Source organism: Schistocerca cancellata, chromosome 5, assembly GCF_023864275.1.
Source record: "Schistocerca cancellata isolate TAMUIC-IGC-003103 chromosome 5, iqSchCanc2.1, whole genome shotgun sequence".
NCBI lineage: Eukaryota > Metazoa > Arthropoda > Insecta > Orthoptera > Acrididae > Schistocerca > Schistocerca cancellata.
In genome coordinates this window covers 544,367,342-544,376,492 of record NC_064630.1, presented here as the reverse complement: position 1 = coordinate 544,376,492, position 9,151 = coordinate 544,367,342, and positions in this window count along the sequence as shown.

Below are 9,151 nucleotides of genomic sequence, written 5' to 3'. Positions count from 1 at the left end.
TCTTTCTTATAGACAGCCATACCAAGTGCAAACATTCTTAGGGAGCTTCCGACGCTGTCTATTAGATCATTTATATACACTATAAACAATAACGGTCCTATCACACTTCCTTCGGGTACTTCGGAAATTACCTTAACGTCTGTCGATTTTATTCTGTTAACAGCGAGGTGTAACACCTCATTTCAAAAGTTTCAAATCTTTTCTTGTCTATACAGCTTATCTTCACTTTTCGTTTCCACAGCTTCCACATAAGGATACACTACAGACAAATACTTCCACAAAAGGCTTCCCAACACTTAAATGTGTATTACATATTAACAAATTTCCCTTTTTCAGAAAGACTTTTCTTGCCATTGCCAATCTGTATTCTGTATCTTTTCCACTTCGGTCGCCGTCAGCTATTTTGTTGTCCGAATAGCAGAATTCATCTACTACTTTCAGTGCCTCGTCTCCTAATCCAAACCGAGCGAGGTGGCGCAGTGGTTAGCACACTGGACTCGCATTCGGGAGGACGGCGGTTCAATCCCGTCTCCGGCCATCCTGATTTAGGTTTTCCGTGATTTCCCTAAAATCGTTTCAGGCAAATGCCGGGATGGTTCCTTTGCAAGGGCACGGCCGATTTCCTTCCCAATCCCTCCCTCACCCGAGCTTGCGCTCCGTCTCTAATGACCTCGTTGTCGACGGGACGTTAAACACTAACCACCACCATCTCCTAATCCAATCCCTCGCCGTTTTTAGTGTACTCCATTGTGCTCATTTTACTTTTGTTAGTATTCATCTTATTACTTTTTTTCAGGACATTATCCATTCCGTTCAAATGAATTCCCCAAGTCATTTCCCGTGTCTGAGAGAACCATCAGCAAACTTCAATTTTTTTTTATTTTTTGTCCTTGAACTTTAATTCCCTTTCCAAATTACTGCTTCGTTTCCTTTACTGCGTTCTCAAAGTACAGATTGAGTAACATCAGGCTACAACCCTGTCTTACTCTCTTCTCAACTACTGCCTTCGTCTCATACTCCTTCATTCTTAAAATTGCAGTCTTGTTTCTGTACAAGTTGTTGATAATGTTCACTCCCTGTATTTTATCCCAAAGTGTATCTTCCAGTCAATATTGTCAAAAGCTGTCTCTAAGGGTGCATTTGCTATAAACGTAGGTTTGCCTTTCTTCACTTTGTCTTCGAGGGTAAGTCAACACTGTTCAATGGTTCATGTTTACGGTTCTGTACTTCTGTGGAATTATTTCGTTGTGTTAAGTGTTCGGGTTCGAATATCAGTGTTACAATTTTCATTTGTACTGTGACTTGATTCGTGTAGTCTGCGTATTATAAAATGTTATGATGCATTTGTGACGTTTCTTATCCTCTCATTCCATTGTGGTTTCCTTTGGAACATAAAATAATTTCTACGCCATGAAATGTTTTATAAGTGATATATTTACGTTCATCCAAAATAGATCTGGGCGTCTCAGTGGAAACTTTGAATATGAATTCCTTCCTACGCCCCTTACGTATTTTTTTTCTATTACATCACTGAAGTCGAAACAGTATACCTGAACTAGAAGACATAATAGATTACGTTACATCTATAACACAGCAAATGGGATAACGAATCACTGTTGTTGTTACACCAAGTTGTTGCTACACAAAAGGGAGTTGCTTTTTCGTTAATGACGAGGCAGATTACGTGCCAGGTAACGTCCTTGTAAGATTAGCAGCTAGATTCAAATCAGAGGTGCTAACTACACCTGTTTAGATCACTGACCTCAATCTTTTGAGTACGTTATCCAGTGTGAGGATCCGGGTAAGAGAGAAAACGGGAGATGAAGTTTGTGCTGTTTTCATCAGTGGCTTAACCAGCATCTCAAAAAAGAAAAAAAAACAATGTTGTTACATTCATGGTTCAAATGGCTCTGAGCACTATGGGACTCAACATCTTAGGACATAAGTCCCCTAGAACTTAGAACTACTTAAACCTAACTCACCTAAGGACAGCACACAACACCCAGCCATCACGAGGCAGAGAAAATCCCTGACCCCGCCGGGAATCGAACCCGGGAACCCGGGCGTGGGAAGCGAGAACGCTACCGCACGACCACGAGATGCGGGCGCTACATTCATGAAGACACATGGTAACATGTCAAGAGAAGATTTGTTCGCCGACGATGGAATACAAACGAAGTTAACATTTCATGCGTAAGATCGACACTTGAATCGTTACATGGCAAATAGTGTGGGAAGATACCGATAATACCAATGAAAAGTTAGAAGAAGCAGGAGAAGAGAACTACGGAGTAGGGAAGTCTAAGGTAGCTGCAGAGTTTTGGATGAGTTCCAAGAGTAGCTATGTGCAGTAGCAGTACTATTGGTTTCCGCAGCCTGTCGAAATTACTTTAGGAGAATAAAATAGTAATTCGATACCACAGACCAGTTATTGTGATCGTTTCTCAGTTTTGGTTACTGATAATAACTTGATACCAGTGCCTATGAGTTTAATTTGAACACCACAGCACTGAAGATGATCACTATGTGATTGAAAATCGATTTTGCTATGAATAAACCATCAATATTACGGCCAATGCTGACCTTCCTTTTAATAACAGACCACCGGTATTCGAAATGTTCGCAGCTGTTTGCGGGCTAGGCACACTAATTCTCTTCATGTCTCTTTACATGAGGTGTCGGTCGGAACTAAATATCAAGCAGTTTTTATCGCATTCTTCTTCTTCTCCTTCTTTCCTTTTCTTTTCGTCGTTTCAAAGTATGTGAACAATGATCGTCTTGTAACCTTCTGCTTATTGAGCAGGATGTTATCCGTATGTCGCTTGAGTACTTTCTGTGGACAGTACAGGCGAGGTTAGACTGTAACGTCCTGTCGACGACGAGGTTATTAGAGATCTATGACTAATGGATAGTGCAGAGATGGGAAGAAAGTACGCCATGCCCTTTTAAATTAACATTTTGTTAGCAGGTTGTTTCGACTACGCTGCAGAAGTCACGCTAGGAAGTCCTCACACATAATCCATACCATCCCGGTCTCTCTCCATGCGATTTCCACATTTTTGGAGCCGTGAAGAAAAACATTCGTGGCCGTTGTTTTGTTTCAGAAGAAGAGTTGCACGCCGGGGTGAAATCGTGGTTCCGTAGGCAACCGCAGTCATTTTTCCAAGAAGGCATTGACCGCCTTATCTCACGGTGGGATAAGTATATTAATAGTTACGGCGACGACTTTTGAAATAATAAACAGTTTACTTTTTTCGATATAATAAATCTTTCTTCAAGTGGTTATCAACAGATATATTTAGATCAACAGATATATTTAGAAACAATCAGCAGCTGTACAATTGTATTTTTTCTCTAGCGGTTACGGTACTGGTTACCATCTTCACAGGAGATAATAATATACATCAATTAGTCAAAAACGCATCTCTGCAGATACACCAACAGCAAGTATAAAATGTGACGAATTATCACAATAATTGTTTCATTTAATTTCCGCTGTAGTAGATTTAGACAGTCGACGTGTGCTAACATACATATACTTGATCTCAATATCAAATAATCATCACAAGCTCAGTCAAAACATGGTCATTATCAGTTCACTCAGAAATTTCACAATCAGCGATTGAGGTCTAGGAAAGCATTGTAAGCACAGCAGTCAGCCTGCAAGGCAGCCATTTCAACATATAAGATCCCTGGAACAACCAATGGTAGGAACAAACTTCCGTGAAACGTTACCAATTAATTAAAATTCCCTTGGTGTGACCAGCAGGTTTTCATCGACGCCGACGACACTGGTGTGTACTGAATCGTGTCATAACTGACCGGGCCAGATGTGGAACACTGTTCGCCATTATGGGTGGAAGTCCTCCCTTGAATGTGACTGCGATGAAGGGCAGCAGACATTACATCACATAACATTTGAATGTTCCTTCAGAGACAATTTGTCTGCAGAAGATTCTGACTGGATTTCAAACATGGACTTAGAGTTATGAACCCATAACGAACTTGAGATTGTGTGTATTTGTGCAGAAATGCATATATTTCTTGTAAATAGTTCTCTAGTATTTTCTCATGTCATCGAACAGTGTTTTAACCATTTTCTCTTTTGTCCCCTTGACTTTGCAATTTTTTTCACTACAACGTTGAAGGTCTTACAGCCTCACAAAGCCCCTTCATGCTCTTAGTCGCTGTTGGCGAACGTCAGCGAGTCTTGTGGTCGCTTTTTGCTCTTCCTCGAAATGAGCGTTTCGGTACATTTAACGCAAGTAACGCTGCTCCTGAATTCTTTCGCAACGAGCCGCAACTACCGCTATGAAGCAGTGTCTCCTTTCTTCGTTGTGGCGAGACTGTGTTCTAGAAATACAGATGCTTCTGGAATTTTAAGATCTCATTGCTCGGTTTTGCTGCCAGCAAAAACAACAAGGCACATTTAATTTCCTTTTCGTTTTATGATCTTCACTTAATGTTGGGTCGAACTATACTTTCTATCGGATTTTTCTTCATATTTTCCATCGTCGCAAAGTACGGAATCCTCTCGGTTCGAATGGTGATAAGTGGATGGTTTGAATCGTCTGCCACGTATCGTAATCACTGAGAACAGTACACATTGCGACATTATCTGGGAGCATGCGGGTCGTTATGAGTCCTATGTGCTGTTCACATCTACATCTACATGTACATTTATACTCCGCAAGCCACCCAACGGTGTGTGGCGGAGGGCACTTTACGTGCCACTGTCATTACCTCCCTTTCCTGTTCCAGTCGCGTATGGTTCGCGGAAAAAACGACTGTCTGAAAGCCTCTGTGCGCGCTCTGATATCTCTAATTTTACATTCGTGATCTCCTCGGGAGGTATAACTAGGGGGAAGCAATATATTCGATACCTCATCCAGAAACGCACCCTCTCGAAACCTGGCGAGCAAGCTACACCGCAATGCAGAGCGCCTGTCTTGCAGAGTCTGCCACTTAAGTTTGTTAAAAATCTCCGTAACGCTATCACGGTTACCAAATAACCCTGTGACGAAACGCGCCGCTCTTCTTTGGATCTTCTCTGTCTCCTCCGTCAACCCGATCTGGTATGGATCCCACACTGATGAGCAATACTCAAGTATAGGTCGAACGAGTGTTTTGTAAGCCACCTCATTTGTTGATGGACTACATTTTCTAAGGACTCTCCCAATGAATCTCAACCTGGTACCCGCCTTACCAACAATTAATTTTATATGATCATTCCACTTCAAATCGTTCCGCACGCATACTCCCAGATATTTTACAGAAGTAACTGCTACCAGTGTTTGTTCCGCTATCATATAATCATACAATAAAGGATCCTTCTTTCTATGTATTCGCAATATATTACATTTGTCTATGTTAAGAGTCAGTTGCCACTCCCTGCACCAAGTGCCTATCCGCTGCAGATCTTCCTGCATTTCGCTACAATTTTCTAATGCTGCAACTTCTATGTATACTACAGCATCATCCGCGAAAAGCGGCATGGAACTTCCGACACTATCTACTAGGTCATTTATATATATTGTGAAAAGCAATGGTCCCATAACACTCCCCTGTGGCACGCCAGAGGTTACTTTAACGTCTGTAGACGTCTCTCCATTGAGAACAACATGCTGTGTTCTGTTTGCTAAAAACTCTTCAATCCAGCCACATAGCTGGTCTGATATTCCGTAGGCTCTTACTTTGTTTATCAGGCGACAGTGCGGAACTGTATCGAACGCCTTCCGGAAGTCAAGGAAAATAGCATCTACCTGGGAGCCTGTATCTAATATTTTCTGGGTCTCATGAACAAATAAAGCGAGTTGGGTCTCACACGATCGCTGTTTCCGGAATCCATGTTGATTCCTACATAGTAGATTCTGAGTTTCCAAAAACGACATGATATTCGAGCAAAAAACATGTTCTAAAATTCTACAACAGATCGACGTCAGAGATATAGGTCTATAGTTTTGCGCATCTGCTCGACGACCCTTCTTGAAGACTGGGACTACCTGTGCTCTTTTCCAATCATTTGGAACCTTCCGTTCCTCTAGAGACTTGCGGTACACGGCTGTTAGAAGGGGGGCAAGTTCTTTCGCGTACTCTGTGTAGAATCGAATTGGTATCCCGTCAGGTCCAGTGGACTTTCCTCTGTTGAGTGATTCCAGTTGCTTTTCTATTCCTTGGACACTTATTTCGATGTCAGCCATTTTTTCGATTGTGCGAGGATTTAGAGAAGGAACCGCAGTGCGGTCTTCCTCTGTGAAACAGCTTTGGAAAAAGGTGTTTAGTATTTCAGCTTTACGCTTGTCATCCTCTGTTTCAATGCCATCATCATCCCGGAGTGTCTGGACATGCTGTTTCGAGCCACTTACACATTTAACGTAAGACCAGAACTTCCTAGGATTTTCTGTCAAGTCGGTACCTAGTATTTTACTTTCGAATTCACTGAACGCTTCACGCATAGCCCTCCTTACGCTAACTTTGACATTGTTTAGCTTCTGTTTGTCTGAGAGGTTTTGGCTGTGTTTAAACTTGGAGTGAACACTTCGAAGTTCACGTGTTCAGAGTACTTTTAGACAGTTACACGAGGTGTGTGAGAAAAGTACTGAGACTGGCGCCACTTCGAGCGATCTGTCACATCTGTGTTTTTCCTACTCGCGTAGATCGATGTCTTCATCCCTTCCAAATGCTCAGTTCGAATTTCAGCTCCATACAGCCATCATGTGACTTTGAGAGCGTCAGTAGAGAATTTACATTTCTTTTTGTGTGTCATGAAAATGGAACAGTGGATTTTAGAGCAACGTTATGCAATCAAGTTTTGTGTTAAGCTCTTGCAATACGCGAGTGTGATCTTTGAAAAGTTGAAACAGGCCTATGGGGAACAATCCTGATCAAGAGCATAAGTTTTTCGATGGCAAAAGTCATTATTAGAAGGCCGAGAACACGTTGCAAGTAAACCTGCCTCAGGCAGACCATTAACTTTAAAAACCGACGAAAACGTCGAACGTGCGCTTGCTCTTGTGAGATCAGATCGACGTTTAACAATACTGTTGATGGGTGACCGTTTAAACACTTTCACCATACGTCAAATTTTGACCGAAGTTTTGCTCATGGGAAAGGTTTGTGGTAAGGTCTTATGGGACCAAACTGCTCAGGTCATCGGTCCGTAAGCCTACACACAACTTAATCTAACGTAAACTAATTTACGCTATGGACACCACACACACACCCATGCCCGAGGGAGGACTCGAACCTCCGACGGGGGGAGCCGCACGGACCGTGACAAGGCACCCCGGACCTCGCGGCTACCTCGCACGGCAAAAAGTTTGTGCCAGAACGGTGCCGAAAAACCTCACAACTGAGCAGAAGGACAATCAAAGAAACATGTGCGTTGATCTTCTTGAGAGGATTGTGTGATATTCCTGGCTGTGGCGGCCAGTATTTTATTTTGCTAGAAGCTCGCCTTGATGCAGCTTAATACACTTGAAGTACCATATGGTACGAAAGTGGAGTGAGGTACAAGTGACAGATGGTACAGTATGTACAAGTCCCGTGGGAGAGTCCGCCAATTGTACTGAACTTGCTTGTCATTGGTCGGCTCGTTCGAGTGCTAGACTCCATAACACCTAACTTCTCTTATTAATTATATATACTTTTCATTGTACACTCCTGGAAATGGAAAAAAGAACACATTGACACCGGTGTGTCAGACCCACCATACTTGCTCCGGACACTGCGAGAGGGCTGTACAAGCAATGATCACACGCACGGCACAGCGGACACACCAGGAACCGCGGTGTTGGCCGTCGAATGGCGCTAGCTGCGCAGCATTTGTGCACCGCCACCGTCAGTGTCAGCCAGTTTGCCGTGGCATACGGAGCTCCATCGCAGTCTTTAACACTGGTAGCATGCCGCGACAGCGTGGTCGTGAACCGTATGTGCAGTTGACGGACTTTGAGCGAGGGCGTATAGTGGGCATGCGGGAGGCCGGGTGGACGTACCGCCGAATTGCTCAAGACGTGGGGCGTGAGGTCTCCACAGTACATCGATGTTATCGCCAGTGGTCGGCGGAAGGTGCACGTGCCCGTCGACCTGGGACCGGACCGCAGCGACGCACGGATGCACGCCAACACCGTAGGATCCTACGCAGTGCCGTAGGGGACCGCACCGCCACTTCCCAGTAAATTAGGGACACTGTTGCTCCTGGGGTATCGGCGAGGACCATTCGCAACCGTCTCCATGAAGCTGGGCTACGGTCCCGCACACCGTTAGGCCGTCTTCCGCTCACGCCCCAACATCGTGCAGCCCGCCTCCAGTGGTGTCGCGACAGGCGTGAATGGAGGGACGAATGGAGACGTGTCGTCTTCAGCGATGAGAGTCGCTTCTGCCTTGGTGCCAATGATGGTCGTATGCGTGTTTGGCGCCGTGCAGGTGAGCGCCACAATCAGGACTGCATATGACCGAGGCACACAGGGCCAACACCCGGCATCATGGTGTGGGGAGCGATCTCCTACACTGGCCGTACACCACTGGTGATCGTCGAGGGGACACTGAATAGTGCACGGTACATCCAAACCGTCATCGAACCCATCGTTCTACCATTCCTAGACCGGCAAGGGAACTTGCTGTTCCAACAGGACAATGCACGTCCGCATGTATCCCGTGCCACCCAACGTGCTCTAGAAGGTGTAAGTCAACTATCCTGGCCAGCAAGGTCTCCGGATCTGTCCCCCATTGAGCATGTTTGGGACTGGATGAAGCGTCGTCTCACGCGGTCTGCACGTCCAGCACGAACGCTGGTCCAACTGAGGCGCCAGGTGGAAATGGCATGGCAAGCCGTTCCACAGGACTACATCCAGCATCTCTACGATCGTCTCCATGGGAGAATAGCAGCCTGCATTGCTGCGAAAGGTGGATATACACTGTACTAGTGCCGACATTGTGCATGCTCTGTTGCCTGTGTCTATGTGCCTGTGGTTCTGTCAGTGTGATCATGTGATGTGTCTGACCCCAGGAATGTGTCAATAAAGTTTTCCCTTTCTGGGACAATGAATTCACGGTGTTCTTATTTCAATTTCCAGGAGTGTATTTAACCCAGTTTTTAGTATGACAATCACTCATGGTTTTCTACGAGGCTAACGTTTTTGTTTATGAAATT